General features: G+C 41.6%; 1 protein-coding gene across 9 annotated transcripts in view; it reads right to left on the reverse strand.

Annotated features, from left to right (window-relative positions):
* LOC110533632 (cytospin-B) overlaps positions 1 to 17,555 on the reverse strand; it is a 166,525-nt gene that overhangs the window by 127,157 nt on the left and 21,813 nt on the right. For 3 of the 9 annotated variants that reach the window (XM_036990047.2, XM_090186334.1, XM_036990048.2), the window contains exon 1: positions 7,182 to 7,480. The exons of 4 other annotated variants lie outside the window; for them this stretch is intronic. The gene's annotated coding sequence lies outside the window, so the exon portion shown is untranslated. Of the gene's footprint in view, positions 1 to 7,181; positions 7,481 to 17,555 lie in introns of those variants that run through there. 2 more of the 9 variants (XM_090186332.1, XM_090186338.1) reach the window with 1 other exon arrangement.

Raw genomic sequence — 17,555 nt, forward strand, 5'->3', positions numbered from 1 at the left:
AGATGTCAAAGAAAAGCTCTCTCTCTCTCTCTCTCTCTCTCTCTCTCTCTCACACACACACACACACACACACACACACACACACACACACACACACACACACACACACACACACACAGCAAGGATGGAGTGACAAAGTGCGGTGCTTAAAGACACTCAGAGCCTGCAATGGCATTACCATAATCTCTAGGCTGTGCCGATGTAGCCGATGTGAAATTGCTAGCTAGTTAGCGGTGGTGCGCGCTAGTGGCGTTTCAATCGGTGACGTCACTTGCTCTGAGACCTTGAAGTAGGGGTTCCCCTTGCTCTGCAAGGGTCGCGGCTTTTGTGGAGCGATGGGTAACGATGCTTTGAGGGTGACTGTTGATGTGTGCAGAGTGTCCCTAGTTTGCGCCCAGGTCGGGGCGAGGGGACGGACGTAAAGTCTATACTGTTATATTGATGCTGTTGACCCGGATCACTGGTTGCGGCGGAAAGAGGAGGAGGTAAAAAGGGGGGTGAGTGTAGCCGATGTGAAATTGCTAGCTAGTTAGCGGTGGTGCGCGCTAGTGGCGTTTCAATCGGTGACGTCACTTGCTCTGAGACCTTGAAGTAGTGGTTCCCCTTGCTCTGCAAGGGCCGCGGCTTTTGTGGAGCGATGGGTAACGATGCTTCGAGGGTGACTGTTGACGTGTGCAGAGCGTCCCTGGTTGGACGCGAACCTATACTGTTACACCGAGTTCAACAAGATGCCCCGCTAGACCGTAGCTTGCTCGGTCTGAGCTCATAATGAAGCCTGGCCCTAAATTGCAGGTGCTTTTGGGTGACAGTGAGAGAACCGTTAGGGTGAGAAGCACAATTTGACCTCAGGTACGTTCCTGAGGTCCTCCCGATCTGTGCAAGCCTAACCTTGACCATGTGGCATTAACCCTTAACAGTAAATCAGGGTTTTTTGATCTCACAGATTACAGTGGTTAAAGTGGAAGTGGTTAAAATCACACTAAAAGTGTTTTTCCATACCCAACCTGATGTTTGATAGAAATAGTGCATTCAACCCTGTGTGGTGCGTAGAGACAGACAGAGCCTGCAATAGTTACCTTTGTTCGAACTATTAAAGAACCGTCAGACCTAGAGGTCTGAAACTTTAGAAACATGTTCTACAGCTCAGGTCGATAGTGCGTGATGAGTTATGTGGCTCTAGAAGGTTCCTTCATGGAGAAACAGCCTCGTACATTTGCAATGACTTCAATTCATTTTGACCATTACGAAAATGACGACATTTAGCAAAGTCCCAGAGTTGCAAGACTAGGTCCATTGAAACCGGCTCGGCCCATAGAGACGGACCCCAACGTTTCTGTCAGATAGCTCATTCAAGGACCCCATAGCAAGGCATGGAAAAAAGTGGATTTTCAGCACCAATTATCAAGCCGAAACTTGGGATTCGGGGTCGCCTCAGCTAGGCCTACATATAATGATAGAACTGGACCTGCAGCTAGAACATAACTATGTGTTTTATGGTTTTATTATGGTTTGAACAGAAGGCACTGTGAATTTTGGGCCTGCTCTGAAATATGCGATAGTTTGCTTCTAAACGAGTTCGAAAAAGTGGGTGTGGTGTCAGTTTGCATCAGTTTGGTGTCAGAATGCACAGTGCATTTGCAATATGATTCAACAGGGAAAAAACATCACCAAATGGACATGATGAAATCAACACAACGAGTGATGGAGAGGAACCACTTTCACTGCCCGACCATCCCGAGTTCATCAGGCCAGTCAATTTTGCATTTCTGCAGTATTTTTGAGCATGATAAATTCGTGATGGTAAATGCACATTGAAACATACTGCAAATGCACAGCCGTGCACATAGTGATTGGAACGGGTTACCAGGAGCACATTTTTAAATGGTTTGTAATGCCATTAAGGGGTAGCAAGGGGTCCACGGCTGGGTAGGGAGCACCCCCCACCCGTGCCCATCCAATAGGGGGCGCCCCACTCTTTACTGTAATGACCTGTACCACTGTTCGCTGTGGAACTGACTCATTGATTTGAACCAAGGTGGGGAGGTGAGGTCTCAGAGAAGGGTATCCCAATCATTACTGACTAACACGCACGCATAACACACTCACACAATGTTAGAGTGAGTGTGCCTGTGAACGGAGATACCCGACACTTTGGTGTCCTCCATCAATAAAAGGGGTCGGCTGAGTGCAGACATCCCCCTCCCCCACTCTCTGATCTAAATTATTATAATTCTTGCAGCATTTTCCTCAGCGTTTACCCTACTTACTGCAGCACACAGTATAGACCTCAAGTTAACATTTACATTGGAAGAAGTCCCATTTAGAATCAAATCGAGTGGTTCTCCGAGGTACTTAAACCCTACAATGAACTAAATAGCTGGATAATATAAATAAATTGCTGGATGGATGTGTTCTTCAAACATTAACAATTAGTCTACCTCTAACGCTGCAAGGCATATAGCACATTTAACGTGACATTGTACAAGCAGCCCACATCCTATTTTAGCCCAGTCTTTCGCACAACCTCCAGGGGTGTATAATGACAGGCAGCCTGAGCAGGAATTAAACAAGCTGGCTTCACAGCAAAACCATCTACCCAGATCTGAGTTCAAATGGTATTTTAAATCTTTCAAATAGTTTGAGCTGTTCTAGAGTTCCAGGTGGGTGGGTGTTTGCACTTTTGGGACTTTTCCCTTAGTTCCATTACGCAGGGAAAGTTAAATCATGTGCACCTAAAGTTTTTCATAGACCTCAAATACTATTTGACTCCTTTGAACCCAGGTCTGCTGATTGATAGAAGGTGGTTGTCTCCTTAGAAAAGTTCCCACTGCTACCTTTTTATAACATCGAACTGTAATTAGAGAAAGCCTGCAGGTCCTTACAGCCTTATCTGATTATCTGTGCACTGTGCGTGCGTGTGTGTGTGTGTGTGTGTGTGTGGCCCGTCATATGATGTTGCTGTAGGGCCCAATATCATCCATCCTCACTGGCAGACAAGTCTGGTAATGTACCTCAGCTAGATAGGCCTAACCATTGTCACATGTATAAATCATATCCAGGTTAGTAAAACATGTTCAATGTTTCTAGGACATGTTCGGGAACTCCAAGATGAGGAAGTGAGATCAAATTGAGGAAAAGCTAAGAGCTGCTTTTAAATGTGAAAAGGTGAAATTGAGAAATGGCAGAAATTGAGGAAGCAAACACTGAGGTAATGTCTATTGAATAGTCACAACGAGTTAGCCTATCTTCACAGAGAAAGACTTATCAGCTAAGATGTTTTAAAAGTACTTCACTATGTGTAAAACTCCCTATGAAAACACTGACCTTGTCTCTGTAGTACCCTGACAGACACATGGGCCTAATTTGTTTTCACCTTCATAGTAGCGCATGACTCAAGGTTTAGTTTTCCTACTGCCGGGACACAGTTATGTAAAGACAACCTTTATCGTTCCTCAGCAGAGACAGAAGGACAATTAGGCCTACTACACTGGGAGTGTGTCCGACATCAAAATGACCTAATTACAACAAACCTAATGTTATAGAAAGAGATCGAGAGGGAGAGATAAAGAGCGAGAGAGAGCAAGAGGCATTTTACAAAATGTAATAGTCTTCCTGATGACAGTGGTTTTCCCTAATTTTGCTTCAAACATTTTCAAAAAACATACAATATTTCTCAGGAAATATGAGTAATGTAGCTAAATGGGTTTATGGGAAAGCTAGGCTAAATATGGCATTTGGTCAGCAGCATACCCACAAATTAAAAAGTACAATATGATTTATAGTTACCAAAGCCACTGCCCTAACTATTGGGTTGTTCTTCCCTAATTACATTGGCTATGACAGCTAGGCGATGTAAAGACATTACAAATACAGAGATCTTATGGGGTTTTCTGTTGCAATACTTAGACATACGTAGGATCATAATTTGAGCCATTTTGATATAGCATGAAAATAATCCTGTAGCAACAGGAAATGTGAAATATTATGTGGATTATAATTAACAGACATTTTTTGTAGGAGTTGATATATTTTTTGTTTAGGAAAATCAAGTCTGACATTTTAAAATGGAAATTACAAACTTTAGAAGGCTTTTTAACCTTGAATACACTGCACGTTTGTGTGTGATCAAATTAAGATCCTACATCTGTTGGGCTAACAACACTCCAAAAGGCTGCTGAGTTTAGATAAGTAATGCTTGTGCCAACGAACATTTCTTATCAGTTTGGGATTAAGATGTGAGTGAAACACTTCTGAGACATCCTTTAATTCAGGGATGAGCAACAGGCAAGTAAACTGTATCAGTTCTCTATATCTGACAAGTAGTATGGAACTGCAGTTCGGAGTATTGTTTCTTCATCATAATGTAAGCTAATGTATTCTCAGTGAATTTGGTGATGTTTTTTTCCCCTGTTCATAAAAAAATATTATTTGAAGTTGTTAGGTTTATCTCCTATCCTACATCCTGATATTACCAGGTTCTAACTGTTTCTGTTCCTGCTATTCTGTGATACATGTTTTAATGATAAAAGGATAGTTCACCCAATAGCTGGAACAGCACCATCTAGTGGTCAGCATTTAGTAATATCAGGATGTAGGACGGGACATATTAATTACTAATTTCACTGAACAGGGGAAAAACATCACCAAATTCACTGGGAATACATGACATAGAATAAAGAAACAATACTCCAATCCGCAGCTCCATACTACTTGTCAAACATAGACAACTGATACTATATACTCTATATACTTGTTGTTGGGGTGGGATTGGTGTGGTGTATGGGGGGAGGTCCGTGGGTGGCTTTTGACCATTTTTCAGGATTCCTCATGTCTAGATCTTAGTTCTATATTTATTGAATATTATATGAATCACATTAAAATGACCAATTTGGGTGCAATAAATTAGATTAATTTCTCAGAGATCAAATTGTACTTAAACAAAACAATATGCAGGAATGCTAATGTTATCTGTTTCTAACAATATAAACGATTTCAGAACAATCTGAGATGGTGGGTGTCGAAATCCCCTTTCTTGTGCTTTTGGGGTGGAACAACCCACCAGGAATTCAACAGAAAATGTGTTTAATTTAGGAAATCTGTTCACCAAAGAGACATGCGATCATGTCTCTATGTAATCAAGGTATGGAATTATCGTTATTTTAGAATTACAATCTCTTTTTGGACTTAGTTGTGCTCAAATTGCAGTGTCCACGTTATTATCCCCCCAACCAACAGCTCCGCCAAAAATTGTCCCACGGCTGAACCTAGTTGCCTTCTCCTGAAGGGGAGACAACAAACTGTTTGGATAACATAGCTAGGCTATCCTTTGAACAACACACATTCAGTGAGTTACAACGATCAAACCAACACTTCTGATCTCACATTCAAAAGCAAGTTACCCTATGAAATAAGTCTACAAAAAGCTTAACTTCAAACGTTTTAGAGTCTATAATGTCAAACAGTGGGAGACCTCCCTCCATAAACTGTGTGCTGATCTCAAAGGGAAGGTACAGTAAAACAGGTTATGTTGGCGGGCTTCCAGTACTGTCTCTCTACCCAGTCCAGGCTCAGTGTCTCTGTCTTTATCTGAGGGAGCAGATGTGCACAATTAGCCTAACGCTAGCTGAACATACTGTAGCTAACATTGGTGTGAAGGAACCTGATTCATTCCCTTAGCATCATCCACCACCACAGTAAGAACATGAGCAAGGGGCTCCTGAGTCCTTGCTGGTCTCAATTTGGCAGTTGGTTGGAGAAAGGATGTTGGGTTGAATATTGCACTGCTTCATCGCATCCTCTGATATGTGCTCCGCTATGCAGCACTCAACATGCTCAGCACTGACACAAATAGCCTTCATTTCTCAGAACAAGAATAGACTGATGAGTTTCAGGAGAAAGTGCTTTGTTTCTGGCCATTTTGAGTCTGTAATCGAACCCACAAATGCTGATGCTCCAGATACTCAACTAGTCTAAAGAAGGCCAGTTTTATTGCTTCTTTAATCATAGCAACCGTTTTCACCTGTGCTAACATAATTGCAAAAGGGTTTTCTAATGATCAATTAGCCTTTTAAAATGATCAACTTGGATTAGCTAACACAACGTGCCATTAGAACACAGGAGTGATGGTTGCTGAAAATGGGCCTCTGTACGCCTATGTAGATGTTCCATTTAAAAAATCAGCTGTTTCCAGCTACAATAGTCATTTACAACATAAACAATGTCTACACTGTATTTCTGATCAATTTGATGTTATTTTAATGGACAAGAAATGTGCTTTTCTTTCAACAACAAGGACATTTCTAAGTGACCCCAAACCTTTGAGCGGTAGTGTAGATGTACACGGAGGGCGAATGTTAGTGGTATGCATGTCAATCTCTCCTGGCTCAAAGTTGAGGAGAGACAGATCGCATCACTTTTGGTCTTTGTGCGAAGTGTTGATATGTTAAAGGTACTGAACTGTCTGTTCAAACAGTTGTCACACAGTGCAGACACTCATCCGTACAACACAAGACATGCAACCAGAGGTCTCTTCACAGTCCCCAGGTCCAACAGGGGCTGGGAAACACACAGTATTAAATAGATCCATGACTACATGGAACTCGCTGCTACCCCAGGTAGCTCAAGCTAGCAATAAAACCAGATAAAAAAACCTAGGTAAAAGAACACCTTAGAGCATCACAAGGACTGTGAAGAGACATTTTTATATATTTTGTATTATGCATTTGAATTGTATTATGTAGTGGTATGTATATTATGTATTTTATTTGTTGTGTTCTGTTTTCTCTTTGGACCCCAGGAAGAGTAGCCGCTGCCTTAGTCTTTAAATAATGTAGTCTTTTAAATAACCCAGGGTCCAAAGGAGAGGTACTGCTGGAGAACTATGACAAACATCATTAGTATTATAGCAGTGACTTCAGATACATTTTTTTACTGTTGGAATGTTAAAAGATCTGTGGATATTTGTTCTATAACAGATTTAGTGATATGGTCATAAAAAACATACATTTTCAAGTTCAACGGTTTCCTACAACTTTTCTCAAGCCTCAAATGACTTCAAAGTTTCCTGTTCGAAGCCTCCAATGCTCTGAGTTTCCCATGCCCCTGTAAGATCTCTAAAACATTGCTCAAAACAGTAACACTTAGGCTAGGGCTAGGCAGAGGGAGAGAAGAAGTGTACTCACAGAAACAAAACGCACTGGTCTTGAGCAGCCTCACGCACAAAGTGTTTTGATGACTCCTTCCCAGAAACTGACCCTGCCCTGTAAACAGTACCTCCCACTATAGAGGCACTGACTACAGACAGAGTTGAGTTGGACAGACTACACACAAAGCACTGCGACTAGAGGGCAATGCGACAGCCAGACCTCTGGTTCAGAGAGGCACTGAGAAAGAGCAGCAGGGCCAAGAGCAGTTCAGCTGCCTTCACATACACGGATCAAGACACGGAAGCAGCCTGCCCCTGTGCTGGCTATGTGTGGCTGCCTCCCTCCCTCCCTCCCTCCCTCCCTCTCTCTCTCTCCCGCACACACACACACACACACACACACACACACACACACACACACACACACACACACACACACACACACACACACACACACACACACACACACACACACACACACACACAGAGAGAGAGAGAGATGGTCTAGCCACGAGGAAGTCTCCCTCCCTACTTTGACTATTTTTCCAGGCTGAGGTACAGACGGTGGGAGAGGAGACAGGAGACAGATGTTATTTTATTTCACATGATCATGTAAGATATTTGCTAACTTTAATATTCAGCATTTTGTCACAAATTATTTTTGAAATTGATTACGGCATGTCTCATTGCTTTCTTTGTATCCTGTGCTTTGGTTCCCTCCCCTCAGGACACTGTAGCTTGTCATTTAATTCCAGATACCTTAGGCTTAGATCATGTGTAGGAGAGATTGTAGAGGACACAACCACCCCATTGTATGGTTATATCACTTTAGAGAACTGAGTCTGTGTTGAGTTACTTCAGTAAGATGTGTTCTTCTTTTAGTCATGTCTTTGACTATACCACTATTTTTTTAATCAAAAGTGGCAGATGCCTTTTGGTGGACAACATTTCTCACTTCCAAATGTCCTGGCTGTGTTGAAGTGAAGTCCAAACACTAGGATAACACTGACAAAGCTCATCTTTGTCTCATTGGAAAATAGCTTTAGCTTCAGTAGAGAAGAGGGAGGGCTGAGGGTTGAACATTTGTGGTGGGGCCCACATTTTACACATTTTCCAAATGTTCAAATTTGAAACGGTCAACCTATGACATGCCAAGGCCATAGAAAATGTGGGTAATAATAAGCTGGAGAATATTGCTGCACTGGGTTGTGATGCGAAAAGCTCAAGATTTTTGTGAGTGGTAAAATAGGAAACCCTGACCACACCCCTGTACTGCACTGTACAATACCACACAAAAGGTTGTTTTAAAGGCTGGCTAATGAGCAGAGCAGGTTAGAGGCCCCACATCCTGTTTGACACCACACACAGAAACACACATTCAGATTTAGAGCCGGATTAAGCCGGTAGTAGGAAGCTCTCTCATCCATTTATATGCAGCTGATACAGTCTTATACTCAGCCCCTCCCCAGATTTTATTTTAAAAGCTAAACATACAACACGCGTTTGCCAGTCACATTCTGTAAAAGGCCTCCACTTTTCAGTTTGCTGCAGCTAGCGACTGGAATGAGCTGCAACAAACACTCAAACGGTACAGTTTTGTCTCCATCTCTACATTGAAAGGCTCAATAATGGACAGTCATACTGACACTTGTGTCTGCTTTGTATGATGTAATGTTGTCTGTACCTTTTTCCCTTCGTGCTGTTGTCTGTCCCTAACAATGTTTGTGCTGCTACCATGTTGTGCTGCTGCCTGTTGTGTTGTGAAGCACACCTGACTCAACTTGGCAACTAATCATCAGGCCCTCAATAAGTAGAATCAGGTGTTTTTTGTCCTGGGCTACAACAAAAATGTGTGCTGTTGGGGGTCCTCGAGGACTGGAGTTGGGAACCACTGTCATACAATATTGAGATTTTTACCAAGTAGACAACTGACTCACAAGTCACATTGGTAATCCGTGTCATCGGGCAACCACTATGGATTTACTACTGATTTACAGTAGTCATTAGTGAGGCCACGAGTCTGACAATAACAATGACCATAGGAAAAGATGCTCTCCCTGTTCACCCACGACTGCGTGGCCATGCACGACTCCAACACCATCATCAAGTTTGCTGACGACACAACGGTGGTAGGCCTGATCACCAAGGGCGATGAGACAGCCTACAAGTAGGAGGTCAGAGACTTAGCAGTATAGTGCCAGGATAACAACCTCTCTCTCAACGTCAATAAGACTAAGGAGCTGATCGTGGACTACAGGAGAAAGAGGGGAGAGTATTTACCCTGACAGGGCTGCAGTGAAGCGGATTGAGAGATTCAAGTTGGCGTCCACATCACTAAGGACTTAACTTGGTCCACACAGTCGTGAAGAGGGCACGACAACACCTCTTCCACCCCAGGAGGCTGAAAAGATCCTCAAAAAGTTCTACAGCTGCACCATCGAGAGCATCTTGACTGGCTGCATTACCGCTTGATATGGCAAATGCACCGCCCTCAACCACAAAGCGCTACAGAGGGTGGTGGGACAGTCGAGTACATCATTGGTGCCGAGCTCCCTGCCATCCACGATCTCTATATCAGGCTGTGCCAGAGAAAGACCTGAAAATAGTCAAAGACTCTCGTCACCCAAACCATAGACTGTTCACTCTGCTACCGTCCGACAAAAAGTACAGGAGCATCGGCTCTCGGTCCAACAGGCTTCTATCCCCAAGCCATAAGACTCTGGGCTCCCAAGCGGCGCAGCGGTCTAAGGCACTGCATCTCAGTGCTTGAGGAGTCACTACAGACACCATGGTTTGATTTCAGGCAGGTTCACAACCGGCTGTGATTGGGAGTCCCATAGGGCGGCGCACAATTGGCCAGGTGTCGTCCGGGTTTGGTCGGTGTAGGCTGTCATTGTAAATAAGAATCTGTTCTTAACTGACTTGCCTAGTTTTAAAAAATATATATTAAAAAAGACTGCTAAATAGCTAATTCAATGGTTACCAGGACTATCTGCACTGACCTTATCTTGCACTGACTATGCACACAATACTATACAGTGAGCTCAAAGTACAGTTACAATAATACATTTTTTTTTATCTCTGTACTCCAGCACTTTGGATTAGATTTTATTTTTTTCATCCATATCAGGTGAACTGTTAAGAAATGGGACACAGTCCAGGTCATTAGCAATCATTTTTTTTTATTTTTTATAAAATTGGTGTGGCCAAATCATGTGCCAGTGCCACCAGTGAAAGTTAGAGTAGAACCCTGAATCATCTTGGAAAATAGAGGAATATTCTCTCTTTGTAAACTCATTGAGAGTATTCTCTTCCCTCCAAGGAAAAATGTGTGAAATGTATGTTGCCTTATCCCTCTTGCCACATTTGACTGACCTCAAATCATATCGAATTATTGACTAACACTATAAAAATTGAAGGAGGAAAAATGTACACAGATGCAGAGGCTATTTGTGCATGGGCAGGATTGCCCTACCAAGTACCAACTAGGGCAGTTCAGCAAACACACAAAGCGAAAGACTGTGAAAAACTTGTCCCTGTGAAACACTTGCATGAATGGATCAAAGTAAAAAAAATATATAATAATATTTATTCAATGGAGGGATTCTCCACTGTCCTCATATGACTCATTCTAACATAAGTTTTTTTCAACGCCAAACAATAATAGCTTCCTATTGATGCTGAGAAGAAGAGGATAAGACGCCAAGGTAGCTGATCTGCACCCAGCTCTTCTGTCCCTCTTTCACCTCCATTCTCCATCGGTGACCATGGGCCCAGGAGGCTAGCCTGGCCTGGCCTGGTCCCAGATCTCAAACTGTAACGCAAATGCATATGTTAGCAAGACAGCACAAACAGATCTGGGACCAGGCTACCAAGTGGCTGCCTGGCTCCCACACAGGAAAAAGGCCATCAGCTACTGAGTCGCTGTACAGATGGAATCACCTTAGTCTGGCAGCAGGGCAGTGCTTCTGGCCCTGGGCTCCCATAAACGTAGCTTTAAAACATAACCAACATCTGCACCTCATTGGGGATCTCTCTCTTATTACAGCTGCTTCATCTGTAGCTACTTGCAACCACTGACTAACAGACCATGTCTTTTCTTTCACAGCTGCTGATGTTACATTACGCTACATCCCATTATATTACAGCAAACAGGTCTGCTACAGCCTAGTCCAAGGGCAGGCAACCCTTGTCCTGGAGTAGCATTCACAACTCTAAATTGTCTTCATCAGGCTTCCCTAAGCTGAAAACATTGTGTAGAGAATGTTTTGGAGTCTGTGAAAGCTTACGGTATACCATCTTAGGGACATCTGTGTGTATGGGAACTTCAACTACCACTGTCAGAGTCTAAATACAGGCATACAATAAACCCATTTCCCTGCTGCGTCATGAAAAGTTTCACGTGCAGAAAAATCAGTGGATACGATCACATGCAATCAAATGCAGCTCGTGAACGTTAACAAACAGGTAATCAGATGGTTATACATTGGTCTACAACATTGCAGATGTCATCAGATGATTGATTACCTAGCAAGCCAGAGAGGCCAGGTAAAATACCACAAATAGAGAGATAAAGCCAGAAAAATATATTTGTGGAACATAGCTATAGCCATCAGTCTTGCATGTTTTCATGGTCATCACTCACTCACTCACTGTTAAAGATGCACTATGTAGAAATTTCCTGGTTGCTAAAATTGAAATAGTTTGCTTTATTTCAGTTTATGTGGCGAAACAAGCAAATATAGTGTCGAGAATCTAAACCGCTGTGAAATATATTTTTATAACCAAAAATATCGTATTTTCAGCTGTTTGAAGCTGGTGTACAAAACCGAAAGTAAAAGACCCCAAATTAAAACTTGAAAAAGGAAAGCATAGAAATAGCGCACATAAAATATATCTCCCACTTCCTAGACTTGCTTTCAATGAGAATGACAGATCTATAACACACATTTCTATGTGAATTTGGTCAGGTCACCCCAAATGTTACATATTGCCGCTTTAAATTTACCAAGGTCCCGACTTAGCGTTAGTTAGCCAACCTGTTGTCCCGGACAAAAACAGACGCGGTGAATGTGGTATAACAGCATTTCACCAGTTTATAATTTATTGGAAATTACATGATTACATTTCAATTGTACATGTTTCAGGGCAACACATAGACTGAATGTTAAATCAAATGTGTCAGCTACTTTCACCACATGTGCATAAGACTTTTTATTGTATTTGTGTGTGTGTCTGTGTGTCCACGTCAGCAGCTCCAGAGCATCTGTGCAGCACCTGGGACTAAGGAAACTGATGTGTGTGCTAAACCATGGCCTTATCCTCAAAGTAACCTAAAGTGAATCAGGAAGTGTGTAGAAATAATCCCATCCCCCATGCTGTGAGACAGTCTCTGCCCTCTCCCTGTGTACTAGAAGACCAGCATCCTGGAGTTGCCTCTTCACTGTTGATGTTGAGACTGGTGTTTTGCGGGTACTATTTAATGAAGCTGCCAGTTGAGGACTTGTGAGGCGTCTGGTTCTCAAACTAGACACTCTAATGTACTTGTCCTCTCGCTCGGTTGTGCACCGGGGCCTCCCACTCCTCTTTCTATTCTGGTTAGAGACAGATTGCGCTGTTCTGTGAAGGGAATAGTACACAGCGTTGTGCGAGATCTTCAATTTCTTGGCAATTGCTCGCATGGAATAGCCTTCATTTCTCAGAACAAGAATAGACTGACGAGTCTCAGAAGAAAGTTCTTTGTTTCTGGCCATTTTGAGCCTGTAATCGAACCCACAAATGCTGACGCTCCAGATACTCAACTAGTCTAAAGAAGGCCAGTTTTATTGCTTCTTTAATCAGAACAACCGTTTTCACCTGTGCTAACATAATTGCAAAAGGGTTTTCTAATGATCAATTAGTCTTTTAAAATTATATACTTGGATTAGCTAACACAACGTGCCATTGCAACACAGAAGTGATGGTTGCTGATAATGGGCCTCTGTAAGCCTATGTAGATATTCCATTAGAAATCTGCCCTTTCCAGCTACAATGGTAATTTACAACATTAACAATGTCGACACTGTATTTCTGATCATTGTGATGTTAGTTTAAAAGACAAAAAATGTCTTTCAAAAACAAGGACATTTCTAAGTGACCCCAAACTTTTGAACGGTAGTGTATATACCTAAATTGGAATATTCATACGTTTTAAAAATAAATAAATACCTGCAGTCAACTTGTGCACTAGGTAATAGATAAAGCAGATCATCATTTCGCCTCTCACATAATTTTTATTATGAAGCTTAAGGGTACTAGTGTCCCAAAACAGTTGTTTGAGGCAAAGTGTCCCAAAACAGTTGTTTGTTTACAAAGAAGCACAATGAGCAAAACGGGAGCTTCTTGAGGTCAGCTACTTCTGCAGCGCAACTTAAGTGAGGTGATCAAGTTACACTTGTATGAAATTCACTACTAATGTTTGCCACCTATTAAGTTAACTATCTAATGTGCCAAATCTAATGTGACAAATAAATTATCTCGAGCTGGGTTTTTCTAACTTGCTAATGCTAGCTAAGTTGCTCACATTAGCTTGCAAGATCAAGCTTCAATGTAACTGCAGCAGAGACAATCCCCTCCTGGATTAAGGTCCCTACTATCTAATATTTATGTTGTGCATGTTGCAAACTGCGTTTTGAGATACTTGCATAACTTTACGATCTGGGTTGTCTGTCTTAGTAGTAAAAAAATGTATGTGCTCATTAGCATTTACCTAGCATCTTCTACGGGGATTCCTTAGTACTTGTTAGCATTTTGTTAGCATTCTGGTAAGTTACTTTTTAATGTTTTTTAAAGAAAAGGCTCCCCTTGTGTGCACTACCAGTAATACTGTATATCCTGGGATGGCACAGGCACGATATGAAAGTATGGAAATCTGGATACCACCCAACCCTAATGTAGTTCTGACACCACTGACTGAGAAAGCAAAGCCTGACAATATGTATCGTAGACACACACACATACCCAGAAACGTGTGCACGCACACATACACACACACCAGGGCTCGACATAAACGCTTGTCCTCTTGTCTGGGACAAGAAAATAAAATTGGCGGACAAGAAGAATATTGATTTGACAAGAAAAAAAGTACAAATAATCACAAAATTAAACAATTACTCAGAATTGAATCAGAGAGGCCAACATTGGAATAATATTCAAATCATTTTTTATTTTATTTAGGCCACTTAAATAAAAAAGCCTACATGTCAAAGTAGAGATGATATGCATACCAAACCAATGCTGACATGAGGGAAGAGCCAGACATTTTTGGCAAAAGTTAATGAGACTTAATTGCATAAATATAGGCTAAACGCCAATCATGTATGACAAATATAACAACGGACAATTAGCATTAATCTCAAAAGGCTTGATTCTATCGACAAGGCACGGTTTGTTCAGATAATGGTTACAAGACCGGAGAGTTAAGGACAGTGCCTATTGAGAACCGCACATAACCCACCTTGAATCTGAGCAGAGGCGGTCAGCATTTTGAAACGGTTTAACAATAAACTTAATTGTTTAGAACCTGGACATTTTATGAAGCATGTCTTACCTTGTTCCAAAGTAGCCTAGCCAAAATACTAAAATAGAAATGTTGAGGGAATTATTTGATAAAATCTTAATATGCCATTGAAACCAGCATTTTTCTCATATTCTATTGGTTTTCAAACCAAATTATTTTTTATTGTCCAGCAGCATAAGGCATAATCCTAGTCATATATGTAACCCATGCTAGTTGATGCATCTTTATATCTCTCCTTTTTCTTAATTTTCATCTCTGTCACATGAAACTGCTCATCAGAAACAATGTTTGTATTGGAACCAAGACTTAAAAAGAACTGATGTTGGCACAAGATGGAGGGACTGTTGGAGCATAACTAACGAAATTACAGTTAAAGTAAATGTATGCTTAATCCAATATAAACAAATGTATATAATTTATTATACAAGAGACAAAGTTCACAAATTCTACAGCACAACAGCAGAGTCATGTCTTAAGTGTAAAACTAATAATGACTCAAATATCCATGCTTTCTGGGAATGTTATAAAGTCCAAAAGTCATTGGCAGAGCAAGAAAGTTGGTTGTCAGAAGTTTTACAATGTAAACTTACTTTTAGTCCATCTGTTTGCATATTTCAAGACATGCATATGGGGGTGTAGTGAGATACCCAATGGGCTGGATGATTCTCTTCTCATCACTTATCATTTATCTTGAAAAGAAGTATTAAAAAAATGTGGAAATCAATCAATCCGCCATCATTAACACAATGGAAAAATCAAATGGTATATTATTGAAATAACTTGGGCGACCGAGAAAAACAAATTGGTACAATTTAAGGCCATGCCGCAAACAATAATGCAGGCACTAGGGATGGGGGTGTGAGTATGCGGATCTGGAGAGATGATATTTAGTCATTGTTTGTGTGCATCTGTAAGTTGTTGTTCGCATGTGTATGTTTGTATCTGGTGTGGAATAAAAAAAGAAACAAAATAAAGCAAGAGAACAATGTTTTCCCGCTAATGGTATTTTGGAACATTCCCACTGTTGAGCTTATAATATGCAGAAATCAAACTGTATCAACATTTTAATCTAAACAGTCTGATCTGTTGCATTAGCCTCATTGCTTTTTTTGTTCTTTTTTATTTATTTTTTAAATGTGCAGTGATTGTATGAATTTTGGATCTGTCATCCCAGACCCCCCCCCCCCCCCCCCCCCCCCCCCACACACACACACACACACTTCACCACTATCCAGAAGCTAAGCTAGTCTTTCATGTATATTTCATATTTTTCTCAGAGTCAGAGCTGGACTCCCCAAGGGCCAAACTTCCTGTACTGCCAGTGTCAAAGCTCTCTCGCAATAATCACAGCAGGTCAAAGCCACATCTCAGCAAACTCAACCTCAGCTGCCGGCCTTATTCCAAAGTGTGTGTGGTGTATTCCATAGAGCAGGGTTCCCCACCAGGCAGCCTGCGGGAGGAATTTGGCCTGCGGGTGGTTTTATTTGGGCCCCCAAGTTTTCTGAGCAAAAACAAGTTTTCCTTGTTGGACATAAAAGACTGTAAAAACACCAGACAATCAGCTCCAAGTGATTTTAATTTAGGAAATCTGTTCCCAAGTATTCACACTCATAATAGTGAAACATGATTGTGTACAACTGTAAGCAAGGTTTGAAATTATTATGCTTTAGTTAAATATTATATATTTTGGGGTTTCTTACGGTCAATTTGCAGTCTACAAATTATTTGTAATTATGTTCCAGGCCCCCGAACATCCATTAAAAAAAAAAATCTAGTTGATGATCCCTGTCATAGAGACCCATCCATAGAACTTGGACACAGCTTAAACAAAGCTCTGGAACTACTGGAAGCTACTTGTTAATGTGTAGGCCTAATACCACAGTGGCATAGTCCTACCAGTGAAAGAAGCTAGGATACCCATTACTGCAATAGCACAGTGACATACCAGTAGTACTATTATCTACGATGCCACAAATATTCTCTGATCCCTTAAAAGGTGTGTCACCTAGGCTTATGTGTTAGCTACACAGAGCTATGGCATGAGAGCTATTTGATGCTCATTTCATTATGGGTGTTTAAGTATCAGCCACATCAGACTATAATAGCTGGGCCGCCTCCCAGCTGTGGTGAACAAACATTTCATGCCGCCACTGACTCCCACACACGGACGTCATAGACATCCATAAACCTGCTACCCCTGTTTACCTTGAATGGTTGCCTGAATACCTCTGGACCATCATTTCAGATCATGTTTTTACTGCTGATGCAAAAGCTCAATTTAAGCATAAAATTGAATATGAATGAAGTAAAAATAGGCTACTTAAGTACTGGACATAGTCATCCAAAACAGCTAGGCTAGACAGCCATGTGCAAAGACTCTAGGAATGCTTATATACAGTGCCTTGCGAAAGTATTCGGCCCCCTTGAACTTTGCGACCTTTTGCCACATTTCACTCCAATACCTTGACTTTGTTGTCCTTAAGCCATTTTGCCACGACTTTGGAAGTATGCTTGGGGTCATTGTCCATTTGGAAGACCCATTTGCGACCAAGCTTGAACTTCCTGACTGACTTGAGATGTTGCTTCAATATATCCACATCGTTTTCCTTAATCATGATACCATCTATTTTGTGAAGTGCACCAGTCCCTCCTGCAGCAAAGCACCCCCACAACATGATGCTGCCACCCCCGTGCTTCACGGTTGGGAAGTTGTTCTACGGCTTGCAAGCCTCCCCCTTTTCCTCCAAACATAATGATGGTCATTATGGCCAAACAGTTCTATTTTGGTTTCATCAGACCGGAGGACATTTCTCAAAAAAGTATGATCTTTGTCCCCATGTGCAATTGCAAACC

The sequence above is a fragment of the Oncorhynchus mykiss genome, chromosome 10, assembly GCF_057628025.1.
Source record: "Oncorhynchus mykiss isolate SJ-2025 chromosome 10, ASM5762802v1, whole genome shotgun sequence".
NCBI classification, from domain to species: Eukaryota; Metazoa; Chordata; class Actinopteri; order Salmoniformes; family Salmonidae; genus Oncorhynchus; species Oncorhynchus mykiss.